This window comes from Haliotis rufescens, unplaced genomic scaffold (assembly GCF_023055435.1).
Source record: "Haliotis rufescens isolate VD_foot unplaced genomic scaffold, xgHalRufe1.0.p SCAF_6, whole genome shotgun sequence".
In the NCBI taxonomy this organism is placed as follows: domain Eukaryota; kingdom Metazoa; phylum Mollusca; class Gastropoda; order Lepetellida; family Haliotidae; genus Haliotis; species Haliotis rufescens.
In genome coordinates this window covers 5,139,781-5,161,759 of record NW_025964334.1, presented here as the reverse complement: position 1 = coordinate 5,161,759, position 21,979 = coordinate 5,139,781, and the positions used below count along the sequence as shown (strand labels likewise).

The 21,979-nt window shown below is 41.9% G+C and overlaps 47 non-coding genes across 47 annotated transcripts; all 47 read right to left on the bottom strand.

The window, feature by feature from the left end:
- Positions 1–199: 199 nt before the first annotated feature.
- On the bottom strand, positions 200–309 carry Trnai-uau. The gene is made up of 2 exons: positions 272–309; positions 200–235 (listed from the first exon to the last, which is right to left on the bottom strand). It is a non-coding gene; the product is annotated as a tRNA-Ile (tRNA).
- A 350-nt stretch (positions 310–659) lies between these two features.
- Trnat-ugu lies at positions 660–732 on the bottom strand. The gene has a single exon. It is a non-coding gene; the product is annotated as a tRNA-Thr (tRNA).
- A 444-nt stretch (positions 733–1,176) lies between these two features.
- Positions 1,177–1,249, bottom strand: Trnat-cgu. The gene has a single exon. It is a non-coding gene; the product is annotated as a tRNA-Thr (tRNA).
- Positions 1,250–1,336: 87 nt separating this feature from the next.
- On the bottom strand, positions 1,337–1,409 carry Trnat-ugu. The gene has a single exon. It is a non-coding gene; the product is annotated as a tRNA-Thr (tRNA).
- A 245-nt stretch (positions 1,410–1,654) lies between these two features.
- On the bottom strand, positions 1,655–1,764 carry Trnai-uau. The gene is made up of 2 exons: positions 1,727–1,764; positions 1,655–1,690 (listed from the first exon to the last, which is right to left on the bottom strand). It is a non-coding gene; the product is annotated as a tRNA-Ile (tRNA).
- Positions 1,765–2,113: 349 nt separating this feature from the next.
- Positions 2,114–2,186, bottom strand: Trnat-ugu. Its single transcript has one exon. It is a non-coding gene; the product is annotated as a tRNA-Thr (tRNA).
- Positions 2,187–2,630: 444 nt separating this feature from the next.
- On the bottom strand, positions 2,631–2,703 carry Trnat-cgu. Its single transcript has one exon. It is a non-coding gene; the product is annotated as a tRNA-Thr (tRNA).
- An 87-nt stretch (positions 2,704–2,790) lies between these two features.
- Trnat-ugu lies at positions 2,791–2,863 on the bottom strand. Its single transcript has one exon. It is a non-coding gene; the product is annotated as a tRNA-Thr (tRNA).
- Positions 2,864–3,108: 245 nt separating this feature from the next.
- On the bottom strand, positions 3,109–3,218 carry Trnai-uau. Its single transcript has 2 exons — positions 3,181–3,218; positions 3,109–3,144 (listed from the first exon to the last, which is right to left on the bottom strand). It is a non-coding gene; the product is annotated as a tRNA-Ile (tRNA).
- Positions 3,219–3,568: 350 nt separating this feature from the next.
- Positions 3,569–3,641, bottom strand: Trnat-ugu. The gene has a single exon. It is a non-coding gene; the product is annotated as a tRNA-Thr (tRNA).
- Positions 3,642–4,085: 444 nt separating this feature from the next.
- Positions 4,086–4,158, bottom strand: Trnat-cgu. Its single transcript has one exon. It is a non-coding gene; the product is annotated as a tRNA-Thr (tRNA).
- Positions 4,159–4,245: 87 nt separating this feature from the next.
- Trnat-ugu lies at positions 4,246–4,318 on the bottom strand. The gene has a single exon. It is a non-coding gene; the product is annotated as a tRNA-Thr (tRNA).
- Positions 4,319–4,563: 245 nt separating this feature from the next.
- Trnai-uau lies at positions 4,564–4,673 on the bottom strand. Its single transcript has 2 exons — positions 4,636–4,673; positions 4,564–4,599 (listed from the first exon to the last, which is right to left on the bottom strand). It is a non-coding gene; the product is annotated as a tRNA-Ile (tRNA).
- Positions 4,674–5,023: 350 nt separating this feature from the next.
- On the bottom strand, positions 5,024–5,096 carry Trnat-ugu. Its single transcript has one exon. It is a non-coding gene; the product is annotated as a tRNA-Thr (tRNA).
- A 444-nt stretch (positions 5,097–5,540) lies between these two features.
- Positions 5,541–5,613, bottom strand: Trnat-cgu. The gene has a single exon. It is a non-coding gene; the product is annotated as a tRNA-Thr (tRNA).
- Positions 5,614–5,700: 87 nt separating this feature from the next.
- On the bottom strand, positions 5,701–5,773 carry Trnat-ugu. The gene has a single exon. It is a non-coding gene; the product is annotated as a tRNA-Thr (tRNA).
- A 245-nt stretch (positions 5,774–6,018) lies between these two features.
- On the bottom strand, positions 6,019–6,128 carry Trnai-uau. The gene is made up of 2 exons: positions 6,091–6,128; positions 6,019–6,054 (listed from the first exon to the last, which is right to left on the bottom strand). It is a non-coding gene; the product is annotated as a tRNA-Ile (tRNA).
- A 349-nt stretch (positions 6,129–6,477) lies between these two features.
- Trnat-ugu lies at positions 6,478–6,550 on the bottom strand. Its single transcript has one exon. It is a non-coding gene; the product is annotated as a tRNA-Thr (tRNA).
- Positions 6,551–6,993: 443 nt separating this feature from the next.
- Positions 6,994–7,066, bottom strand: Trnat-cgu. Its single transcript has one exon. It is a non-coding gene; the product is annotated as a tRNA-Thr (tRNA).
- Positions 7,067–7,153: 87 nt separating this feature from the next.
- Positions 7,154–7,226, bottom strand: Trnat-ugu. Its single transcript has one exon. It is a non-coding gene; the product is annotated as a tRNA-Thr (tRNA).
- Positions 7,227–7,471: 245 nt separating this feature from the next.
- On the bottom strand, positions 7,472–7,581 carry Trnai-uau. The gene is made up of 2 exons: positions 7,544–7,581; positions 7,472–7,507 (listed from the first exon to the last, which is right to left on the bottom strand). It is a non-coding gene; the product is annotated as a tRNA-Ile (tRNA).
- Positions 7,582–7,931: 350 nt separating this feature from the next.
- Trnat-ugu lies at positions 7,932–8,004 on the bottom strand. Its single transcript has one exon. It is a non-coding gene; the product is annotated as a tRNA-Thr (tRNA).
- A 444-nt stretch (positions 8,005–8,448) lies between these two features.
- Trnat-cgu lies at positions 8,449–8,521 on the bottom strand. The gene has a single exon. It is a non-coding gene; the product is annotated as a tRNA-Thr (tRNA).
- Positions 8,522–8,608: 87 nt separating this feature from the next.
- On the bottom strand, positions 8,609–8,681 carry Trnat-ugu. Its single transcript has one exon. It is a non-coding gene; the product is annotated as a tRNA-Thr (tRNA).
- A 245-nt stretch (positions 8,682–8,926) lies between these two features.
- On the bottom strand, positions 8,927–9,036 carry Trnai-uau. Its single transcript has 2 exons — positions 8,999–9,036; positions 8,927–8,962 (listed from the first exon to the last, which is right to left on the bottom strand). It is a non-coding gene; the product is annotated as a tRNA-Ile (tRNA).
- Positions 9,037–9,387: 351 nt separating this feature from the next.
- Trnat-ugu lies at positions 9,388–9,460 on the bottom strand. The gene has a single exon. It is a non-coding gene; the product is annotated as a tRNA-Thr (tRNA).
- A 443-nt stretch (positions 9,461–9,903) lies between these two features.
- On the bottom strand, positions 9,904–9,976 carry Trnat-cgu. The gene has a single exon. It is a non-coding gene; the product is annotated as a tRNA-Thr (tRNA).
- Positions 9,977–10,063: 87 nt separating this feature from the next.
- On the bottom strand, positions 10,064–10,136 carry Trnat-ugu. The gene has a single exon. It is a non-coding gene; the product is annotated as a tRNA-Thr (tRNA).
- A 245-nt stretch (positions 10,137–10,381) lies between these two features.
- Trnai-uau lies at positions 10,382–10,491 on the bottom strand. The gene is made up of 2 exons: positions 10,454–10,491; positions 10,382–10,417 (listed from the first exon to the last, which is right to left on the bottom strand). It is a non-coding gene; the product is annotated as a tRNA-Ile (tRNA).
- Positions 10,492–10,841: 350 nt separating this feature from the next.
- Trnat-ugu lies at positions 10,842–10,914 on the bottom strand. Its single transcript has one exon. It is a non-coding gene; the product is annotated as a tRNA-Thr (tRNA).
- Positions 10,915–11,358: 444 nt separating this feature from the next.
- Trnat-cgu lies at positions 11,359–11,431 on the bottom strand. The gene has a single exon. It is a non-coding gene; the product is annotated as a tRNA-Thr (tRNA).
- An 87-nt stretch (positions 11,432–11,518) lies between these two features.
- Positions 11,519–11,591, bottom strand: Trnat-ugu. The gene has a single exon. It is a non-coding gene; the product is annotated as a tRNA-Thr (tRNA).
- A 245-nt stretch (positions 11,592–11,836) lies between these two features.
- Trnai-uau lies at positions 11,837–11,946 on the bottom strand. The gene is made up of 2 exons: positions 11,909–11,946; positions 11,837–11,872 (listed from the first exon to the last, which is right to left on the bottom strand). It is a non-coding gene; the product is annotated as a tRNA-Ile (tRNA).
- A 351-nt stretch (positions 11,947–12,297) lies between these two features.
- On the bottom strand, positions 12,298–12,370 carry Trnat-ugu. The gene has a single exon. It is a non-coding gene; the product is annotated as a tRNA-Thr (tRNA).
- Positions 12,371–12,813: 443 nt separating this feature from the next.
- Trnat-cgu lies at positions 12,814–12,886 on the bottom strand. The gene has a single exon. It is a non-coding gene; the product is annotated as a tRNA-Thr (tRNA).
- Positions 12,887–12,973: 87 nt separating this feature from the next.
- Trnat-ugu lies at positions 12,974–13,046 on the bottom strand. Its single transcript has one exon. It is a non-coding gene; the product is annotated as a tRNA-Thr (tRNA).
- Positions 13,047–13,291: 245 nt separating this feature from the next.
- On the bottom strand, positions 13,292–13,401 carry Trnai-uau. The gene is made up of 2 exons: positions 13,364–13,401; positions 13,292–13,327 (listed from the first exon to the last, which is right to left on the bottom strand). It is a non-coding gene; the product is annotated as a tRNA-Ile (tRNA).
- Positions 13,402–13,752: 351 nt separating this feature from the next.
- Positions 13,753–13,825, bottom strand: Trnat-ugu. Its single transcript has one exon. It is a non-coding gene; the product is annotated as a tRNA-Thr (tRNA).
- Positions 13,826–14,268: 443 nt separating this feature from the next.
- On the bottom strand, positions 14,269–14,341 carry Trnat-cgu. Its single transcript has one exon. It is a non-coding gene; the product is annotated as a tRNA-Thr (tRNA).
- An 84-nt stretch (positions 14,342–14,425) lies between these two features.
- On the bottom strand, positions 14,426–14,496 carry Trnat-ugu. Its single transcript has one exon. It is a non-coding gene; the product is annotated as a tRNA-Thr (tRNA).
- Positions 14,497–14,745: 249 nt separating this feature from the next.
- Positions 14,746–14,855, bottom strand: Trnai-uau. Its single transcript has 2 exons — positions 14,818–14,855; positions 14,746–14,781 (listed from the first exon to the last, which is right to left on the bottom strand). It is a non-coding gene; the product is annotated as a tRNA-Ile (tRNA).
- Positions 14,856–15,205: 350 nt separating this feature from the next.
- Trnat-ugu lies at positions 15,206–15,278 on the bottom strand. Its single transcript has one exon. It is a non-coding gene; the product is annotated as a tRNA-Thr (tRNA).
- A 445-nt stretch (positions 15,279–15,723) lies between these two features.
- On the bottom strand, positions 15,724–15,796 carry Trnat-cgu. Its single transcript has one exon. It is a non-coding gene; the product is annotated as a tRNA-Thr (tRNA).
- An 87-nt stretch (positions 15,797–15,883) lies between these two features.
- On the bottom strand, positions 15,884–15,956 carry Trnat-ugu. Its single transcript has one exon. It is a non-coding gene; the product is annotated as a tRNA-Thr (tRNA).
- Positions 15,957–16,201: 245 nt separating this feature from the next.
- On the bottom strand, positions 16,202–16,311 carry Trnai-uau. Its single transcript has 2 exons — positions 16,274–16,311; positions 16,202–16,237 (listed from the first exon to the last, which is right to left on the bottom strand). It is a non-coding gene; the product is annotated as a tRNA-Ile (tRNA).
- Positions 16,312–16,661: 350 nt separating this feature from the next.
- Positions 16,662–16,734, bottom strand: Trnat-ugu. The gene has a single exon. It is a non-coding gene; the product is annotated as a tRNA-Thr (tRNA).
- A 245-nt stretch (positions 16,735–16,979) lies between these two features.
- Trnai-uau lies at positions 16,980–17,089 on the bottom strand. The gene is made up of 2 exons: positions 17,052–17,089; positions 16,980–17,015 (listed from the first exon to the last, which is right to left on the bottom strand). It is a non-coding gene; the product is annotated as a tRNA-Ile (tRNA).
- Positions 17,090–21,979: the final 4,890 nt, after the last annotated feature.

Genomic DNA, 21,979 nt, shown 5'->3' with positions numbered 1-21,979 from the left:
CGCGAGGGCTGGTCGATTGTAGTCAATAGTCTGTGTAAACACCATTCACGTTGGGTATTATAACTTTCAGACTAAGGAAAATGTGTAAGTTTTGCTTAAAAGATGCATTTCACCTGCCACATGTCTGCTATAATGAGTGGTTGTGAATTGGAAGCGACAGTGTTGGTCCAACTGTCAGAGCAGTAAATAAAAGCAAGCATGCCCCGGGTGAGGCTCGAACTCACAACCTCCGCATTCCTCATCCCATGGTGATCATGGGGAAGGTACTGACTATAAGTACGGCGCGCTAACCGATTGTGCCACCGGGGCAGCTGATAGACAGGTCAACATTTTCACTGCAAGTCAGTCAGCCACGTTTCAAGCAGTCAAATACATTCTGATATGGAAACAAATGAACATTTTACATGTTGAATTGAAAACAGAAGGCAGGTGAAGAAAAACATTAATTAGGTTAAAAGGGGGTTCGGGTATTTTATCTCACTCTCTTCTTTACCTCTTAAGAAATATAGAATTTGGTTGTAAGCTGACCATTCTCACATGTTGATGCAGCTAAAACGAGTGCCGGTTGGTTTATTTGCCTCTAAGGAGAAATATAGTATCCGCGTGACAGCAATCGTTTACTGACTCCTGGGTGATAAAAAAACTGTAAAAGAAGAATGAGCCCCCAGTGAGGATCGAACTCATGACCCCTGGTTTACAATACCAGTGCTTTATCCACTGAGCTATGGAGGCAGTTAGCCATTGATTGTGACTTATTAATCCTTATGTTCTCTCTCGACAACTATACTCAGAAGCACAACTCCTGCAAAAGGAACTAAAATGACACATCTCAAACACACCTTCAACCAGTGCTATTACAACGGGTGTCTTATTTAAATGGAAAGTGAACAGATACATTTTGTACACTTTAAAATATGTGTTAAACGACACTTGCTGAGCCGAGTCAAGGCAAAGGCATCGGAAATTTGAAGGCTTGGGTGTCGATTTAAGATTTAAAAGGAGGCCTGCGCTTGGATATCAGAGGGCACGCGCAACTCATGGGTTCTGTCGTCAATGTCACTGTCTTGATCACTCAATTGTTCCCGATCATGTGACAAATGATTGGCTTCAAAGTTGAGACTGCGTTCACTTCAATAGGAAAAAAACGATTGGATTTTCAAAATAAAGCTATAACATAGCCCCCGGTGAGGATCGAACTCACGACCCCTGGTTTACGAGACCAGTGCTCTTACCACTGAGCTACGGAGGCTGCTTCCACAGCACTTCCTCGTGGTGCTCCAATAAGAGGTTTTATCAATTCAACTGCAAAAGGCTAAAATTCCGGCAAAGGATATCTAGCCCCCAGTGAGGATCGAACTCACGACCCCTGGTTTACAAGACCAGTGCTCTATCCACTGAGCTATGGAGGCATCTGATAGCTTGGGGAAAGGCGCCGCGGTTTTAACAGCTGCTGGTCGCGAGAGCTGGTCGATTGTAGTCAATAGTCTGTGTAAACACCATTCACGTTGGGTATTATAACTTTCAGACTAAGGAAAATGTGTCAGTTTTGCTTAGAAGATGCATTTCACCTGCCACATGTCTGCTATAATGAGTGGTTGTGAATTGGAAGCAACAGTGTTGGTCCAACTGTCAGAGCAGTAAATAAAAGCAAGCATGCCCCGGGTGAGGCTCGAACTCACAACCTCCGCATTCCTCATCCCATGGTGATCATGGGGAAGGTACTGACTATAAGTACGGCGCGCTAACCGATTGTGCCACCGGGGCAGCTGATAGACAGGTCAACATTTTCACTGCAAATCACTCAGCCACGTTTCAAGCAGTCAAATACATTCTGATATGGAAACAAATAAACATTTTACATGTTGAATTGAAAACAGAAGGCAGGTGAAGAAAAACATTAATTAGGTTAATAGGGGGTTCGGGTATTTTATCTCACTCTCTTCTTTACCTCTTAAGAAATATAGAATTTGGTTGTAAGCTGACCATTCTCACATGTTGATGCAGCTAAAACGAGTGCCGGTTGGTTTATTTGCCTCTAAGGAGAAATATAGTATCCGCATGACAGCAATCGTTTACTGACTCCTGGGTGATAAAAAACTGTAAAAGAAGAATGAGCCCCCAGTGAGGATCGAACTCACGACCCCTGGTTTACAAGACCAGTGCTCTATCCACTGAGCTATGGAGGCAGTTAGCCATTGATGGTGACTTATTAATCCTTATGTTCACTCTCGACAACTATACTCAGAAGCACAACTCCTGCAAAAGGAACTAAAATGACACATCTCAAACACACCTTCAACCAGTGCTATTACAACGGGTGTCTTATTTAAATGGAAAGTGAACAGATACATTTTGTACACTTTAAAATATGTGTTAAACGACACTTGCTGAGCCGAGTCAAGGCAAAGGCATCGGAAATTTGAAGGCTTGGGTGTCGATTTAAGATTTAAAAGGAGGCCTGCGCTTGGATATCAGAGGGCACGCGCAACTCATGGGTTCTGTCGTCAATGTCACTGTCTTGATCACTCAATTGTTCCCGATCATGTGACAAATGATTGGCTTCAAAGTTGAGACTGCGTTCACTTCAATAGGAAAAAAACGATTGGATTTTCAAAATAAAGCTATAACATAGCCCCCGGTGAGGATCGAACTCACGACCCCTGGTTTACGAGACCAGTGCTCTTACCACTGAGCTACGGAGGCTGCTTCCACAGCACTTCCTCGTGGTGCTCCAATAAGAGGTTTTATCAATTCAACTGCAAAAGGCTAAAATTCCGGCAAAGGATATCTAGCCCCCAGTGAGGATCGAACTCACGACCCCTGGTTTACAAGACCAGTGCTCTATCCACTGAGCTATGGAGGCATCTGATAGCTTGGGGAAAGGCGCCGCGGTTTGAACAGCTGCTGGTCGCGAGGGCTGGTCGATTGTAGTCAATAGTCTGTGTAAACACCATTCACGTTGGGTATTATAACTTTCAGACTAAGGAAAATGTGTAAGTTTTGCTTAAAAGATGCATTTCACCTGCCACATGTCTGCTATAATGAGTGGTTGTGAATTGGAAGCGACAGTGTTGGTCCAACTGTCAGAGCAGTAAATAAAAGCAAGCATGCCCCGGGTGAGGCTCGAACTCACAACCTCCGCATTCCTCATCCCATGGTGATCATGGGGAAGGTACTGACTATAAGTACGGCGCGCTAACCGATTGTGCCACCGGGGCAGCTGATAGACAGGTCAACATTTTCACTGCAAGTCAGTCAGCCACGTTTCAAGCAGTCAAATACATTCTGATATGGAAACAAATAAACATTTTACATGTTGAATTGAAAACAGAAGGCAGGTGAAGAAAAACATTAATTAGGTTAAAAGGGGGTTCGGGTATTTTATCTCACTCTCTTCTTTACCTCTTAAGAAATATAGAATTTGGTTGTAAGCTGACCATTCTCACATGTTGATGCAGCTAAAACGAGTGCCGGTTGGTTTATTTGCCTCTAAGGAGAAATATAGTATCCGCGTGACAGCAATCGTTTACTGACTCCTGGGTGATAAAAAAACTGTAAAAGAAGAATGAGCCCCCAGTGAGGATCGAACTCATGACCCCTGGTTTACAATACCAGTGCTCTATCCACTGAGCTATGGAGGCAGTTAGCCATTGATTGTGACTTATTAATCCTTATGTTCTCTCTCGACAACTATACTCAGAAGCACAACTCCTGCAAAAGGAACTAAAATGACACATCTCAAACACACCTTCAACCAGTGCTATTACAACGGGTGTCTTATTTAAATGGAAAGTGAACAGATACATTTTGTACACTTTAAAATATGTGTTAAACGACACTTGCTGAGCCGAGTCAAGGCAAAGGCATCGGAAATTTGAAGGCTTGGGTGTCGATTTAAGATTTAAAAGGAGGCCTGCGCTTGGATATCAGAGGGCACGCGCAACTCATGGGTTCTGTCGTCAATGTCACTGTCTTGATCACTCAATTGTTCCCGATCATGTGACAAATGATTGGCTTCAAAGTTGAGACTGCGTTCACTTCAATAGGAAAAAAACGATTGGATTTTCAAAATAAAGCTATAACATAGCCCCCGGTGTGGATCGAACTCACGACCCCTGGTTTACGAGACCAGTGCTCTTACCACTGAGCTACGGAGGCTGCTTCCACAGCACTTCCTCGTGGTGCTCCAATAAGAGGTTTTATCAATTCAACTGCAAAAGGCTAAAATTCCGGCAAAGGATATCTAGCCCCCAGTGAGGATCGAACTCACGACCCCTGGTTTACAAGACCAGTGCTCTATCCACTGAGCTATGGAGGCATCTGATAGCTTGTGGAAAGGCGCCGCGGTTTTAACAGCTGCTGGTCGCGAGAGCTGGTCGATTGTAGTCAATAGTCTGTGTAAACACCATTCACGTTGGGTATTATAACTTTCAGACTAAGGAAAATGTGTCAGTTTTGCTTAGAAGATGCATTTCACCTGCCACATGTCTGCTATAATGAGTGGTTGTGAATTGGAAGCGACAGTGTTGGTCCAACTGTCAGAGCAGTAAATAAAAGCAAGCATGCCCCGGGTGAGGCTCGAACTCACAACCTCCGCATTCCTCATCCCATGGTGATCATGGGGAAGGTACTGACTATAAGTACGGCGCGCTAACCGATTGTGCCACCGGGGCAGCTGATAGACAGGTCAACATTTTCACTGCAAGTCAGTCAGCCACGTTTCAAGCAGTCAAATACATTCTGATATGGAAACAAATAAACATTTTACATGTTGAATTGAAAACAGAAGGCAGGTGAAGAAAAACATTAATTAGGTTAAAAGGGGGTTCGGGTATTTTATCTCACTCTCTTCTTTACCTCTTAAGAAATATAGAATTTGGTTGTAAGCTGACCATTCTCACATGTTGATGCAGCTAAAACGAGTGCCGGTTGGTTTATTTGCCTCTAAGGAGAAATATAGTATCCGCGTGACAGCAATCGTTTACTGACTCCTGGGTGATAAAAAAACTGTAAAAGAAGAATGAGCCCCCAGTGAGGATCGAACTCATGACCCCTGGTTTACAATACCAGTGCTCTATCCACTGAGCTATGGAGGCAGTTAGCCATTGATTGTGACTTATTAATCCTTATGTTCTCTCTCGACAACTATACTCAGAAGCACAACTCCTGCAAAAGGAACTAAAATGACACATCTCAAACACACCTTCAACCAGTGCTATTACAACGGGTGTCTTATTTAAATGGAAAGTGAACAGATACATTTTGTACACTTTAAAATATGTGTTAAACGACACTTGCTGAGCCGAGTCAAGGCAAAGGCATCGGAAATTTGAAGGCTTGGGTGTCGATTTAAGATTTAAAAGGAGGCCTGCGCTTGGATATCAGAGGGCACGCGCAACTCATGGGTTCTGTCGTCAATGTCACTGTCTTGATCACTCAATTGTTCCCGATCATGTGACAAATGATTGGCTTCAAAGTTGAGACTGCGTTCACTTCAATAGGAAAAAAACGATTGGATTTTCAAAATAAAGCTATAACATAGCCCCCGGTGTGGATCGAACTCACGACCCCTGGTTTACGAGACCAGTGCTCTTACCACTGAGCTACGGAGGCTGCTTCCACAGCACTTCCTCGTGGTGCTCCAATAAGAGGTTTTATCAATTCAACTGCAAAAGGCTAAAATTCCGGCAAAGGATATCTAGCCCCCAGTGAGGATCGAACTCACGACCCCTGGTTTACAAGACCAGTGCTCTATCCACTGAGCTATGGAGGCATCTGATAGCTTGTGGAAAGGCGCCGCGGTTTTAACAGCTGCTGGTCGCGAGAGCTGGTCGATTGTAGTCAATAGTCTGTGTAAACACCATTCACGTTGGGTATTATAACTTTCAGACTAAGGAAAATGTGTCAGTTTTGCTTAGAAGATGCATTTCACCTGCCACATGTCTGCTATAATGAGTGGTTGTGAATTGGAAGCGACAGTGTTGGTCCAACTGTCACAGCAGTAAATAAAAGCAAGCATGCCCCGGGTGAGGCTCGAACTCACAACCTCCGCATTCCTCATCCCATGGTGATCATGGGGAAGGTACTGACTATAAGTACGGCGCGCTAACCGATTGTGCCACCGGGGCAGCTGATAGACAGGTCAACATTTTCACTGCAAATCACTCAGCCACGTTTCAAGCAGTCAAATACATTCTGATATGGAAACAAATAAACATTTTACATGTTGTATTGAAAACAGAAGGCAGGTGAAGAAAAACATTAATTAGGTTAATAGGGGGTTCGGGTATTTTATCTCACTCTCTTCTTTACCTCTTAAGAAATATAGAATTTGGTTGTAAGCTGACCATTCTCACATGTTGATGCAGCTAAAACGAGTGCCGGTTGGTTTATTTGCCTCTAAGGAGAAATATAGTATCCGCATGACAGCAATCGTTTACTGACTCCTGGGTGATAAAAAACTGTAAAAGAAGAATGAGCCCCCAGTGAGGATCGAACTCACGACCCCTGGTTTACAAGACCAGTGCTCTATCCACTGAGCTATGGAGGCAGTTAGCCATTGATGGTGACTTATTAATCCTTATGTTCACTCTCGACAACTATACTCAGAAGCACAACTCCTGCAAAAGGAACTAAAATGACACATCTCAAACACACCTTCAACCAGTGCTATTACAACGGGTGTCTTATTTAAATGGAAAGTGAACAGATACATTTTGTACACTTTAAAATATGTGTTAAACGACACTTGCTGAGCCGAGTCAAGGCAAAGGCATCGGAAATTTGAAGGCTTGGGTGTCGATTTAAGATTTAAAAGGAGGCCTGCGCTTGGACACAAAGGGCACGCGCAACTCATGGGTTTTGTCGTCAATGTCACTGTCTTGATCACTCAATTGTTCCCGATCATGTGACAAATGATTGGCTTCAAAGTTGAGACTGCGTTCACTTCAATAGGAAAAAAACGATTGGATTTTCAAAATAAAGCTATAACATAGCCCCCGGTGAGGATCGAACTCACGACCCCTGGTTTACGAGACCAGTGTTCTTACCACTGAGCTACGGAGGCTGCTTCCACAGCACTTCCTCGTGGTGCTCCAATAAGAGGTTTTATCAATTCAACTGCAAAAGGCTAAAATTCCGGCAAAGGATATCTAGCCCCCAGTGAGGATCGAACTCACGACCCCTGGTTTACAAGACCAGTGCTCTATCCACTGAGCTATGGAGGCATCTGATAGCTTGGGGAAAGGCGCCGCGGTTTTAACAGCTGCTGGTCGCGAGAGCTGGTCGATTGTAGTCAATAGTCTGTGTAAACACCATTCACGTTGGGTATTATAACTTTCAGACTAAGGAAAATGTGTCAGTTTTGCTTAGAAGATGCATTTCACCTGCCACATGTCTGCTATAATGAGTGGTTGTGAATTGGAAGCGACAGTGTTGGTCCAACTGTCAGAGCAATAAATAAAAGCAAGCATGCCCCGGGTGAGGCTCGAACTCACAACCTCCGCATTCCTCATCCCATGGTGATCATGGGGAAGGTACTGACTATAAGTACGGCGCGCTAACCGATTGTGCCACCGGGGCAGCTGATAGACAGGCCAACATTTTCACTGCAAGTCAGTCAGCCACGTTTCAAGCAGTCAAATACATTCTGATATGGAAACAAATAAACATTTTACATGATGAATTGAAAACAGAAGGCAGGTGAAGACAAACATTAATTAGGTCAATAGGGGGTTCGGGTATTTTATCTCACTCTCTTCTTTACCTCTTATGAAATATAGAATTTGGTTGTAAGCTGACCATTCTCACATGTTGATGCAGCTAAAACGAGTGCCGGTTGGTTTATTTGCCTCTAAGGAGAAATATAGTATCCGCATGACAGCAATCGTTTACTGACTCCTGGGTGATAAAAAAACTGTAAAAGAAGAATGAGCCCCCAGTGAGGATCGAACACACGACCCCTGGTTTACAAGACCAGTGCTCTATCCACTGAGCTATGGAGGCAGTTAGCCATTGATGGTGACTTATTAATCCTTATGTTCACTCTCGACAACTATACTCAGAAGCACAACTCCTGCAAAAGGAACTAAAATGACACATCTCAAACACACCTTCAACCAGTGCTATTACAACGGGTGTCTTATTTAAATGGAAAGTGAACAGATACATTTTGTACACTTTTAAAATATGTGTTAAACGACACTTGCTGAGCCGAGTCAAGGCAAAGGCATCGGAAATTTGAAGGCTTGGGTGTCGATTTAAGATTTAAAAGGAGGCCTGCGCTTGGACACAAAGGGCACGCGCAACTCATGGGTTCTGTCGTCAATGTCACTGTCTTGATCACTCAATTGTTCCCGATCATGTGACAAATGATTGGCTTCAAAGTTGAGACTGCGTTCACTTCAATAGGAAAAAAACGATTGGATTTTCAAAATAAAGCTATAACATAGCCCCCGGTGAGGATCGAACTCACGACCCCTGGTTTACGAGACCAGTGCTCTTACCACTGAGCTACGGAGGCTGCTTCCACAGCACTTCCTCGTGGTGCTCCAATAAGAGGTTTTATCAATTCAACTGCAAAAGGCTAAAATTCCGGCAAAGGATATCTAGCCCCCAGTGAGGATCGAACTCACGACCCCTGGTTTACAAGACCAGTGCTCTATCCACTGAGCTATGGAGGCATCTGATAACTTGGGGAAAGGCGCCGCGGTTTTAACAGCTGCTGGTCGCGAGAGCTGGTCGATTGTAGTCAATAGTCTGTGTAAACACCATTCACGTTGGGTATTATAACTTTCAGACTAAGGAAAATGTGTAAGTTTTGCTTAGAAGATGCATTTCACCTGCCACATGTCTGCTATAATGAGTGGTTGTGAATTGGAAGCGACAGTGTTGGTCAAACTGTCAGAGCAGTAAATAAAAGCAAGCATGCCCCGGGTGAGGCTCGAACTCACAACCTCCGCATTCCTCATCCCATGGTGATCATGGGGAAGGTACTGACTATAAGTACGGCGCGCTAACCGATTGTGCCACCGGGGCAGCTGATAGACAGGCCAACATTTTCACTGCAAGTCAGTCAGCCACGTTTCAAGCAGTCAAATACATTCTGATATGGAAACAAATAAACATTTTACATGATGAATTGTAAACAGAAGGCAGGTGAAGACAAACATTAATTAGGTCAATAGGGGGTTCGGGTATTTTATCTCACTCTCTTCTTTACCTCTTAAGAAATATAGAATTTGGTTGTAAGCTGACCATTCTCACATGTTGATGCAGCTAAAACGAGTGCCGGTTGGTTTATTTGCCTCTAAGGAGAAATATAGTATCCACGTGACAGCAATCGTTTACTGACTCCTGGATGATAAAAAAACCTGTAAAAGAAGAATGAGCCCCCAGTGAGGATCGAACTCACGACCCCTGGTTTACAAGACCAGTGCTCTATCCACTGAGCTATGGAGGCAGTCAGCCATTGATGGTGACTTATTAATCCTTATGTTCACTCTCGACAACTATACTCAGAAGCACAACTCCTGCAAAAGGAACTAAAATGACACATCTCAAACACACCTTCAACCAGTGCTATTGCAACGGGTGTCTTATTTAAATGGAAAGTGAACAGATACATTTTGTACACTTTAAAATATGTGTTAAACGACACTTGCTGAGCCGAGTCAAGGCAAAGGCATCGGAAATTTGAAGGCTTGGGTGTCGATTTAAGATTTAAAAGGAGGCCTGCGCTTGGACACAAAGGGCACGCGCAACTCATGGGTTCTGTCGTCAATGTCACTGTCTTGATCACTCAATTGTTCCCGATCATGTGACAAATGATTGGCTTCAAAGTTGAGACTGCGTTCACTTCAATAGGAAAAAAACGATTGGATTTTCAAAATAAAGCTATAACATAGCCCCCGGTGAGGATCGAACTCACGACCCCTGGTTTACGAGACCAGTGCTCTTACCACTGAGCTACGGAGGCTGCTTCCACAGCACTTCCTCGTGGTGCTCCAATAAGAGGTTTTATCAATTCAACTGCAAAAGGCTAAAATTCCGGCAAAGGATATCTAGCCCCCAGTGAGGATCGAACTCACGACCCCTGGTTTACAAGACCAGTGCTCTATCCACTGAGCTATGGAGGCATCTGATAACTTGGGGAAAGGCGCCGCGGTTTTAACAGCTGCTGGTCGCGAGAGCTGGTCGATTGTAGTCAATAGTCTGTGTAAACACCATTCACGTTGGGTATTATAACTTTCAGACTAAGGAAAATGTGTACGTTTTCCTTAGAAGATGCATTTCACCTGCCACATGTCTGCTATAATGAGTGGTTGTGAATTGGAAGCGACAGTGTTGGTCAAACTGTCAGAGCAGTAAATAAAAGCAAGCATGCCCCGGGTGAGGCTCGAACTCACAACCTCCGCATTCCTCATCCCATGGTGATCATGGGGAAGGTACTGACTATAAGTACGGCGCGCTAACCGATTGTGCCACCGGGGCAGCTGATAGACAGGCCAACATTTTCACTGCAAGTCAGTCAGCCACGTTTCAAGCAGTCAAATACATTCTGATATGGAAACAAATAAACATTTTACATGATGAATTGTAAACAGAAGGCAGGTGAAGACAAACATTAATTAGGTCAATAGGGGGTTCGGGTATTTTATCTCACTCTCTTCTTTACCTCTTAAGAAATATAGAATTTGGTTGTAAGCTGACCATTCTCACATGTTGATGCAGCTAAAACGAGTGCCGGTTGGTTTATTTGCCTCTAAGGAGAAATATAGTTTCTGCGTGACAGCAATCGTTTACTGACTCCTGGGTGATAAAAAAACTGTAAAAGAAGAATGAGCCCCCAGTGAGGATCGAACTCACGACCCCTGGTTTACAAGACCAGTGCTCTATCCACTGAGCTATGGAGGCAGTTAGCCATTGATGGTGACTTATTAATCCTTATGTTCACTCTCGACAACTATACTCAGAAGCACAACTCCTGCAAAAGGAACTAAAATGACACATCTCAAACACACCTTCAACCAGTGCTATTACAACGGGTGTCTTATTTAAATGGAAAGTGAACAGATACATTTTGTACACTTTTAAAATATGTGTTAAACGACACTTGCTGAGCCGAGTCAAGGCAAAGGCATCGGAAATTTGAAGGCTTGGGTGTCGATTTAAGATTGAAAAGGAGGCCTGCGCTTGGACACAAAGGGCACGCGCAACTCATGGGTTCTGTCGTCAATGTCACTGTCTTGATCACTCAATTGTTCCCGATCATGTGACAAATGATTGGCTTCAAAGTTGAGACTGCGTTCACTTCAATAGGAAAAAAACGATTGGATTTTCAAAATAAAGCTATAACATAGCCCCCGGTGAGGATCGAACTCACGACCCCTGGTTTACGAGACCAGTGCTCTTACCACTGAGCTACGGAGGCTGCTTCCACAGCACTTCCTCGTGGTGCTCCAATAAGAGGTTTTATCAATTCAACTGCAAAAGGCTAAAATTCCGGCAAAGGATATCTAGCCCCCAGTGAGGATCGAACTCACGACCCCTGGTTTACAAGACCAGTGCTCTATCCACTGAGCTATGGAGGCATCTGATAACTTGGGGAAAGGCGCCGCGGTTTTAACAGCTGCTGGTCGCGAGAGCTGGTCGATTGTAGTCAATAGTCTGTGTAAACACCATTCACGTTGGGTATTATAACTTTCAGACTAAGGAAAATGTGTAAGTTTTGCTTAGAAGATGCATTTCACCTGCCACATGTCTGCTATAATGAGTGGTTGTGAATTGGAAGCGACAGTGTTGGTCCAACTGTCAGAGCAATAAATAAAAGCAAGCATGCCCCGGGTGAGGCTCGAACTCACAACCTCCGCATTCCTCATCCCATGGTGATCATGGGGAAGGTACTGACTATAAGTACGGCGCGCTAACCGATTGTGCCACCGGGGCAGCTGATAGACAGGCCAACATTTTCACTGCAAGTCAGTCAGCCACGTTTCAAGCAGTCAAATACATTCTGATATGGAAACAAATAAACATTTTACATGATGAATTGTAAACAGAAGGCAGGTGAAGACAAACATTAATTAGGTCAATAGGGGGTTCGGGTATTTTATCTCACTCTCTTCTTTACCTCTTAAGAAATATAGAATTTGGTTGTAAGCTGACCATTCTCACATGTTGATGCAGCTAAAACGAGTGCCGGTTGGTTTATTTGCCTCTAAGGAGAAATATAGTATCCACGTGACAGCAATCGTTTACTGACTCCTGGATGATAAAAAAACCTGTAAAAGAAGAATGAGCCCCCAGTGAGGATCGAACTCACGACCCCTGGTTTACAAGACCAGTGCTCTATCCACTGAGCTATGGAGGCAGTCAGCCATTGATGGTGACTTATTAATCCTTATGTTCACTCTCGACAACTATACTCAGAAGCACAACTCCTGCAAAAGGAACTAAAATGACACATCTCAAACACACCTTCAACCAGTGCTATTGCAACGGGTGTCTTATTTAAATGGAAAGTGAACAGATACATTTTGTACACTTTAAAATATGTGTTAAACGACACTTGCTGAGCCGAGTCAAGGCAAAGGCATCGGAAATTTGAAGGCTTGGGTGTCGATTTAAGATTTAAAAGGAGGCCTGCGCTTGGACACAAAGGGCACGCGCAACTCATGGGTTCTGTCGTCAATGTCACTGTCTTGATCACTCAATTGTTCCCGATCATGTGACAAATGATTGGCTTCAAAGTTGAGACTGCGTTCACTTCAATAGGAAAAAAACGATTGGATTTTCAAAATAAAGCTATAACATAGCCCCCGGTGAGGATCGAACTCACGACCCCTGGTTTACGAGACCAGTGCTCTTACCACTGAGCTACGGAGGCTGCTTCCACAGCACTTCCTCGTGGTGCTCCAATAAGAGGTTTTATCAATTCAACTGCAAAAGGCTAAAATTCCGGCAAAGGATATCTAGCCCCCAGTGAGGATCGAACTCACGACCCCTGGTTTACAAGACCAGTGCTCTATCCACTGAGCTATGGAGGCATCTGATAACTTGGGGAAAGGCGCCGCGGTTTTAACAGCTGCTGGTCGCGAGAGCTGGTCGATTGTAGTCAATAGTCTGTGTAAACACCATTCACGTTGGGTATTATAACTTTCAGACTAAGGAAAATGTGTACGTTTTCCTTAGAAGATGCATTTCACCTGCCACATGTCTGCTATAATGAGTGGTTGTGAATTGGAAGCGACAGTGTTGGTCAAACTGTCAGAGCAGTAAATAAAAGCAAGCATGCCCCGGGTGAGGCTCGAACTCACAACCTCCGCATTCCTCATCCCATGGTGATCATGGGGAAGGTACTGACTATAAGTACGGCGCGCTAACCGATTGTGCCACCGGGGCAGCTGATAGACAGGCCAACATTTTCACTGCAAGTCAGTCAGCCACGTTTCAAGCAGTCAAATACATTCTGATATGGAAACAAATAAACATTTTACATGATGAATTGTAAACAGAAGGCAGGTGAAGACAAACATTAATTAGGTCAATAGGGGGTTCGGGTATTTTATCTCACTCTCTTCTTTACCTCTTAAGAAATATAGAATTTGGTTGTAAGCTGACCATTCTCACATGTTGATGCAGCTAAAACGAGTGCCGGTTGGTTTATTTGCCTCTAAGGAGAAATATAGTATCCACGTGACAGCAATCGTTTACTGACTCCTGGATGATAAAAAAACCTGTAAAAGAAGAATGAGCCCCCAGTGAGGATCGAACTCACGACCCCTGGTTTACAAGACCAGTGCTCTATCCACTGAGCTATGGAGGCAGTCAGCCATTGATGGTGACTTATTAATCCTTATGTTCACTCTCGACAACTATACTCAGAAGCACAACTCCTGCAAAAGGAACTAAAATGACACATCTCAAACACACCTTCAACCAGTGCTATTGCAACGGGTGTCTTATTTAAATGGAAAGTGAACAGATACATTTTGTACACTTTAAAATATGTGTTAAACGACACTTGCTGAGCCGAGTCAAGGCAAAGGCATCGGAAATTTGAAGGCTTGGGTGTCGATTTAAGATTTAAAAGGAGGCCTGCGCTTGGACACAAAGGGCACGCGCAACTCATGGGTTCTGTCGTCAATGTCACTGTCTTGATCACTCAATTGTTCCCGATCATGTGACAAATGATTGGCTTCAAAGTTGAGACTGCGTTCACTTCAATAGGAAAAAAACGATTGGATTTTCAAAATAAAGCTATAACATAGCCCCCGGTGAGGATCGAACTCACGACCCCTGGTTTACGAGACCAGTGCTCTTACCACTGAGCTACGGAGGCTGCTTCCACAGCACTTCCTCGTGGTGCTCCAATAAGAGGTTTTATCAATTCAACTGCAAAAGGCTAAAATTCCGGCAAAGGATATCTAGCCAAAGTGAGGATCGAACTCACGACCCCTGGTTTACAAGACCAGTGCTCTATCCACTGAGCTATGGAGGCATCTGATAACTTGGGGAAAGGCGCCGCGGTTTTAACAGCTGCTGGTCGCGAGAGCTGGTCGATTGTAGTCAATAGTCTGTGTAAACACCATTCACGTTGGGTATTATAACTTTCAGACTAAGGAAAATGTGTAAGTTTTGCTTAGAAGATGCATTTCACCTGCCACATGTCTGCTATAATGAGTGGTTGTGAATTGGAAGCGACAGAGTTAGTCAAACTGTCAGAGCAGTAAATAAAAGCAAGCATGCCCCGGGTGAGGCTCGAACTCACAACCTCCGCATTCCTCATCCCATGGTGATCATGGGGAAGGTACTGACTATAAGTACGGCGCGCTAACCGATTGTGCCACCGGGGCAGCTGATAGACAGGCCAACATTTTCACTGCAAATCACTCAGCCACGTTTCAAGCAGTCAAATACATTCTGATATGGAAACAAATAAACATTTTACATGATGAATTGTAAACAGAAGGCAGGTGAAGACAAACATTAATTAGGTCAATAGGGGGTTCGGGTATTTTATCTCACTCTCTTCTTTACCTCTTAAGAAATATAGAATTTGGTTGTAAGCTGACCATTCTCACATGTTGATGCAGCTAAAACGAGTGCCGGTTGGTTTATTTGCCTCTAAGGAGAAATATAGTTTCCGCGTGACAGCAATCGTTTACTGACTCCTGGGTGATAAAAAAACTGTAAAAGAAGAATGAGCCCCCAGTGAGGATCGAACTCACGACCCCTGGTTTACAAGACCAGTGCTCTATCCACTGAGCTATGGAGGCAGTTAGCCATTGATGGTGACTTATTAATCCTTATGTTCACTCTCGACAACTATACTCAGAAGCACAACTCCTGCAAAAGGAACTAAAATGACACATCTCAAACACACCTTCAACCAGTGCTATTACAACGGGTGTCTTATTTAAATGGAAAGTGAACAGATACATTTTGTACACTTTTAAAATATGTGTTAAACGACACTTGCTGAGCCGAGTCAAGGCAAAGGCATCGGAAATTTGAAGGCTTGGGTGTCGATTTAAGATTTAAAAGGAGGCCTGCGCTTGGATATCAAAGGGCACGCGCAACTCATGGGTTCTGTCGTCAATGTCACTGTCTTGATCACTCAATTGTTCCCGATCATGTGACAAATGATTGGCTTCAAAGTTGAGACTGCGTTCACTTCAATAGGAAAAAAACGATTGGATTTTCGAAATAAAGCTATAACATAGCCCCCGGTGAGGATCGAACTCACGACCCCTGGTTTACGAGACCAGTGCTCTTACCACTGAGCTACGGAGGCTGCTTCCACAGCACTTCCTCGTGGTGCTCCAATAAGAGGTTTTATCAATTCAACTGCAAAAGGCTAAAATTCCGGCAAAGGATATGTAGCCCCCAGTGAGGATCGAACTCACGACCCCTGGTTTACAAGACCAGTGCTCTATCCACTGAGCTATGGAGGCATCTGATAGCTTGGGGAAAGGCGCCGCGGTTTTAACAGCTGCTGGTCGCGAGAGCTGGTCGATTGTAGTCAATAGTCTGTGTAAACACCATTCACGTTGGGTATTATAACTTTCAGACTAAGGAAAATGTGTACGTTTTCCTTAGAAGATGCATTTCACCTGCCACATGTCTGCTATAATGAGTGGTTGTGAATTGGAAGCGACAGTGTTGGTCAAACTGTCAGAGCAGTAAATAAAAGCAAGCATGCCCCGGGTGAGGCTCGAACTCACAACCTCCGCATTCCTCATCCCATGGTGATCATGGGGAAGGTACTGACTATAAGTACGGCGCGCTAACCGATTGTGCCACCGGGGCAGCTGATAGACAGGCCAACATTTTCACTGCAAGTCAGTCAGCCACGTTTCAAGCAGTCAAATACATTCTGATATGGAAACAAATAAACATTTTACATGATGAATTGTAAACAGAAGGCAGGTGAAGACAAACATTAATTAGGTCAATAGGGGGTTCGGGTATTTTATCTCACTCTCTTCTTTACCTCTTAAGAAATATAGAATTTGGTTGTAAGCTGACCATTCTCACATGTTGATGCAGCTAAAACGAGTGCCGGTTGGTTTATTTGCCTCTAAGGAGAAATATAGTTTCCGCGTGACAGCAATCGTTTACTGACTCCTGGGTGATAAAAAAACTGTAAAAGAAGAATGAGCCCCCAGTGAGGATCGAACTCACGACCCCTGGTTTACAAGACCAGTGCTCTATCCACTGAGCTATGGAGGCATCTGATAGCTTGGGGAAAGGCGCCGCGGTTTTAACAGCTGCTGGTCGCGAGAGCTGGTCGATTGTAGTCAATAGTCTGTGTAAACACCATTCACGTTTGGTATTATAACTTTCAGACTAAGGAAAATGTGTACGTTTTCCTTAGAAGATGCATTTCACCTGCCACATGTCTGCTATAATGAGTGGTTGTGAATTGGAAGCGACAGTGTTGGTCAAACTGTCAGAGCAGTAAATAAAAGCAAGCATGCCCCGGGTGAGGCTCGAACTCACAACCTCCGCATTCCTCATCCCATGGTGATCATGGGGAAGGTACTGACTATAAGTACGGCGCGCTAACCGATTGTGCCACCGGGGCAGCTGATAGACAGGCCAACATTTTCACTGCAAGTCAGTCAGCCACGTTTCAAGCAGTCAAATACATTCTGATATGGAAACAAATAAACATTTTACATGATGAATTGTAAACAGAAGGCAGGTGAAGACAAACATTAATTAGGTCAATAGGGGGGTCGGGTATTTTATCTCACTCTCTTCTTTACCTCTTAAGAAATATAGAATTTGGTTGTAAGCTGACCATTCTCACATGTTGATGCAGCTAAAACGAGTGCCGGTTGGTTTATTTGCCTCTAAGGAGAAATATAGTTTCCGCGTGACAGCAATCGTTTACTGACTCCTGGGTGATAAAAAAACTGTAAAAGAAGAATGAGCCCCCAGTGAGGATCGAACTCACGACCCCTGGTTTACAAGACCAGTGCTCTTTTTTTTTTTTTTTTTTTCTTGATAAAATTTATTCACGGGAACTTATTACAGTCGCAGACAGTGCTGCCACTGCCACCACATTAATAAAAAGGTTATCACAGAAGTAGGGTGGCAGTGGATAACATTCCGATTCTACAGACAGAAAATATGAGAAATAGTTTTTTACATTTGATTATCTAAACACGTCTTTACATATACAAAAAGAGGATTGCAGATTGAACATGCTCTTTACACGTTACATGTTACATGTTTCTATTCTAGAGGAGGTTTGAGAACAATCTCATTTCCATCTAATGTGATAAATGTATTGGTCATTATATATCTTTGAATAAAGATATGTAATTGATTCATTTTTGAATAGTGAAACAACAAAAGGCTGAAATGACGCTTAATCAAAGATTTGAAAAAAGCTTTCATGTGAAATGAGATTGTTTCCTGACTCATAATAACTCTTCTTTTAAATACAGCAATTCGATATATTGACAATACAATGTTCATGAAGGGTTTACATGACAACTTCTTTTCTGGCAGGAATCCAAACAGTAACCAGAGGTATAACTGTCCAAGACTAAACCCTGAATCTTGACAAACGTCTGTCAACATGTCAATTAATAGAGATTGCAAGGAAGATAACTCTTGGCAGAAGATAAACAAATGTAAAATGTCCTCTGTTTCATTTTGACATACAGGACAAACATCAGTGTTTGACAATCCAATTTTGCACAGTTTATCATATGTAAAGATAATATTGTGAGCAATTTTAAAATCCAACTGTATAGAGTCTGTTGATTTATCTTTCTGCCACACATTCAGCCAAATATCTTTCCAATTAATGTCCAAAGCAATATTATTCCAAAAAGAAATAGCAACTGGCTTTTTGAAGTGTTTTTGTCTGAATATTTCGTAGCAAAATTTAGCTGTTAAAACTTCAACTGACATGTCCTGTCCATCAATCGTGCAGAAGATGTCTCCCGAGGGAAGGTTTTTGCCAACATCAGACAAAATGATATTTTTCCATTCTGATGGAAGCGCGTATAAAATGATTGCATAGCATTGTTGTATAGTGTTTATGTCCATTTCAGGTAAAGTATCATGTACAATGTCTACAATAATTTGTGAGGACATGAATTTTGGAATAACTTCAAAACAAATATGTTTAATACAAATAATTCCACTTGAAACAAACGATTGAAACATCAGAGTTTTTCCATTGAAAGTAATTAATGGATTTTTGAAAAGTGGTTGATTCATGATATCATCTACATTTTGAAGCAAGGGTCTTTTCCCTCCAGTAATTTCATTCCATGCAGATAATAGCTCAGCATAAAATGGGCTTTTGTCTTGTAAATCACCCTTATTATGTTCAAGAGATAAAACATGAATTCCCAAGTTCATTTTCAGAAGATGTGACATAAAATATAGCATTGTTTGTTTCCAAATACAATTAAGCTGGGAATTAGCAAAAGCCCTCAGCAACTTAAGTCTCAGTGCATATTTTTTAAAACACAACTTTGGTATATTCAGACCACCATCTAAACAAATACCAATACAGGTATCTGATGTTATTTTGGCAGTTTTATTATGCCACAAGAATTTACTAAACATCTGAGTAAATCTATGCTCAACCCATTGTGGGACAGGTAGTACAGTAAACGCATACTATAAGCGGGAACTCATAAGGATATTTATTACAACTGCTCTACCCTGTAGAGTAAGTTGTCTACGTAACCATGAATTTAACAATGTTTGAATTTTGTCCATTTTCTTTCTCCAATTCAACGTTTCACACATTGCTTTATCCTTGCCGAAATAAATGCCTAATATTTCAACACAATCTTTTTTGATTTTAACCGGGACGTTGATTGAACAGCCACGAAGGTTATTTTTACCCAATAACAAAACTTCTGATTTTTCGATGTTGATTTTTGCTCCCGTTCCTTCACAGTATGAGTTAACTGTGCTAAATGTTTCTTCGACGGAGTTGACATCTGAAACAGTGATTGAAGTGTCATCAGCATGTTGATATATCAAAGAATAAATGTCATTGTTGATACTTATTCCGTGGATTTCAGGATTGTTCTTAACTAGGAGATTAAGTGGCTCTGACACCAAAACGTACAGCATGGAGCTCATTGGATCTCCTTGACGAACACCACGAGTTAAAGGAAAATAAGGCGACAAATGGCCATTGCATTTAACAGAACTATGCATATCAGTATAGAGAATTTTAATCCATGAAATGAAGGAATCTCCAAAGTTAAATTTTCTGAGAATTTGAAATAAGTATTGATGTGAGACCCTGTCAAATGCTTTCTCTTGATCTATTTTGATGAGATATGAATCATCATCATCACGATTATTTACAATGTCACTAACATCTCTTAGGGAGTGAAGGTTGTTAGCTATGTCTCTTCCTGGTACACAGCAAGATTGTTCAGGGGAGACAATTGAGGACATGACATTTCGTAATCTTAATGACAACACTCTGGATATTAGTTTACAATCTACATTTATCAATGAAATAGGCCTGTAACATTTAATGTCTCTCTTGTCACCTTTCTTTTTATAAAATAAACTAATTATACTCTTTTTCATGGTACGTGAAAGACTGTTTTCTTTGTGTACACAATCGACAACTTGTATGAAGAAGGGGCATAAAATGTTCCAAAACTTCAAATAAAACTCAACTGTTAGACCATCTGGGCCTGGTGATTTATTTTTCTGCATACCTTTGAGTGCCACGGTAAGCTCACTCTGAGAAATATGTACTTCGCATGAATTCCTTTCATCTTCGGAAAGCTTGTCCTTGATATTATTAACTATGTCCTGTTGTTTTTCTACATTACAGTGTTCAGCAGTGAATAAAGAGGAGTAAAATTGTTGAGCAGTATCCAAGATATCCTCTGTGTTGTTGGCTATTGTACCATCTCCTCTAAATAATTCTTTGATCGAGTTTGCTTGCTGTTTTGTTTTTTCTAGATTTAAAAAGTATGAGGTATTTCTGTCGGAATCGAGAGTCCACTTTGCCTTTGACCTGAGAATAGCTCCTTTGCATTTGTTAATCTCGTATGTCTCCAGCTCATTTTCTATTGATTGTAAAATAGAAGATACATAGCCAGGAATGGAGGATATCTTATGATATTCTTTTCTAAGTTTATTTTGAATTTTAAAATAATCAGCTTTTTCATGATTGCTTTTTTTAGATGCATAGTACCTGGAAAACTTTTTGAACTGATATTTCAAGTTATCCCACCATATCAATGGTTCAGTTTTAAGTAAAGGGCACCCTTTTGCCTCTTCTATTATTTCAGTGATCTTTTGATAAAATGCGCAATCGTCAAGAAGCTGATTATTAAAAATCCATACACCAGGACCCCTTTCTATAGGAGAAAAGTCTAACCTTGATACAACAATATTGTGATCACTCACAGAGGAATATCTAATGTAACAGTTAATAATATTTGAAATAAGGTTTCTTGAAACAAATATCAAATCAATCCGAGATTGTTTAATAACTCCTAATACAGACTGTATTCGAGAAAACTCTTTTTTGTCATAGTTCTTGTACCTCCATATATCGATTAGGTTGTTTTTGTGAAGAAAGGTGTTTAACACATTACTACTTTGGATGTTAAACGTTGTGTTATTGGGACCTTTATCAAGTGAAGGATCAAGAATTTCATTAAAATCTCCAGCGCAAATTAAATGCTCATGATTAACCCATTTCATTAAATTATTGAAAAAAGGTATTCTCTCTCTAGGATCGTTTGGGGCATACACATTTAATAAAATCACTGTTTTATCTTCAAGAGATAGAGACGCCTTTAGTAGTCTTCCATCATTGTCTTTTTCAAGCATGGCCACCTTTTGTTCAAAGTCAGGAGAGATCAAAAGAGCAACGCCTTTTCTATTATTACCAGCATTAGAGTATAAAATTGTTCCTGGCCATAAATATTTATATTTTTCAATGAATTCATCAGACCAAAAGGTCTCCTGCAAAAAGGCAATATTGACATGGGAATTCGTTAGTATAGAGAATACATTTTGTATTTTAGTGACATCACGGAGTCCATTCACATTCCATGACCATGTTGTGACCATTGCAAATATAAATATGAAATGTATGTACAAACACATTGTTAGTTTATACACCATTCTCAGACACGCCAGATATTTCTCGTCGATCGTTAACCTTTTCTTCTTTCTTCTTCTTTTGTTCATCTTTTTTACTTTCTCTCAATTTATTTTTTAAGTCATTGTTCTGAATTACACAGTCTGTGATCTTGGGTTGTAGTTTATTTCTTCTTCCTCTTTTCTTCGAAGATTTGTTCCATTTAGAAGGTGCTATATTTTCATGTCCATCTTGAGGCAACGACTGTCTCATTGTCTTATCATCACTCTCCATGTCATCTCCAACACGGTTTGTACAAGGAATTTCAGAGGCTTCATCAAGTTTTTCCTCTTCATTTTCTTCTCCTTTTCCCTC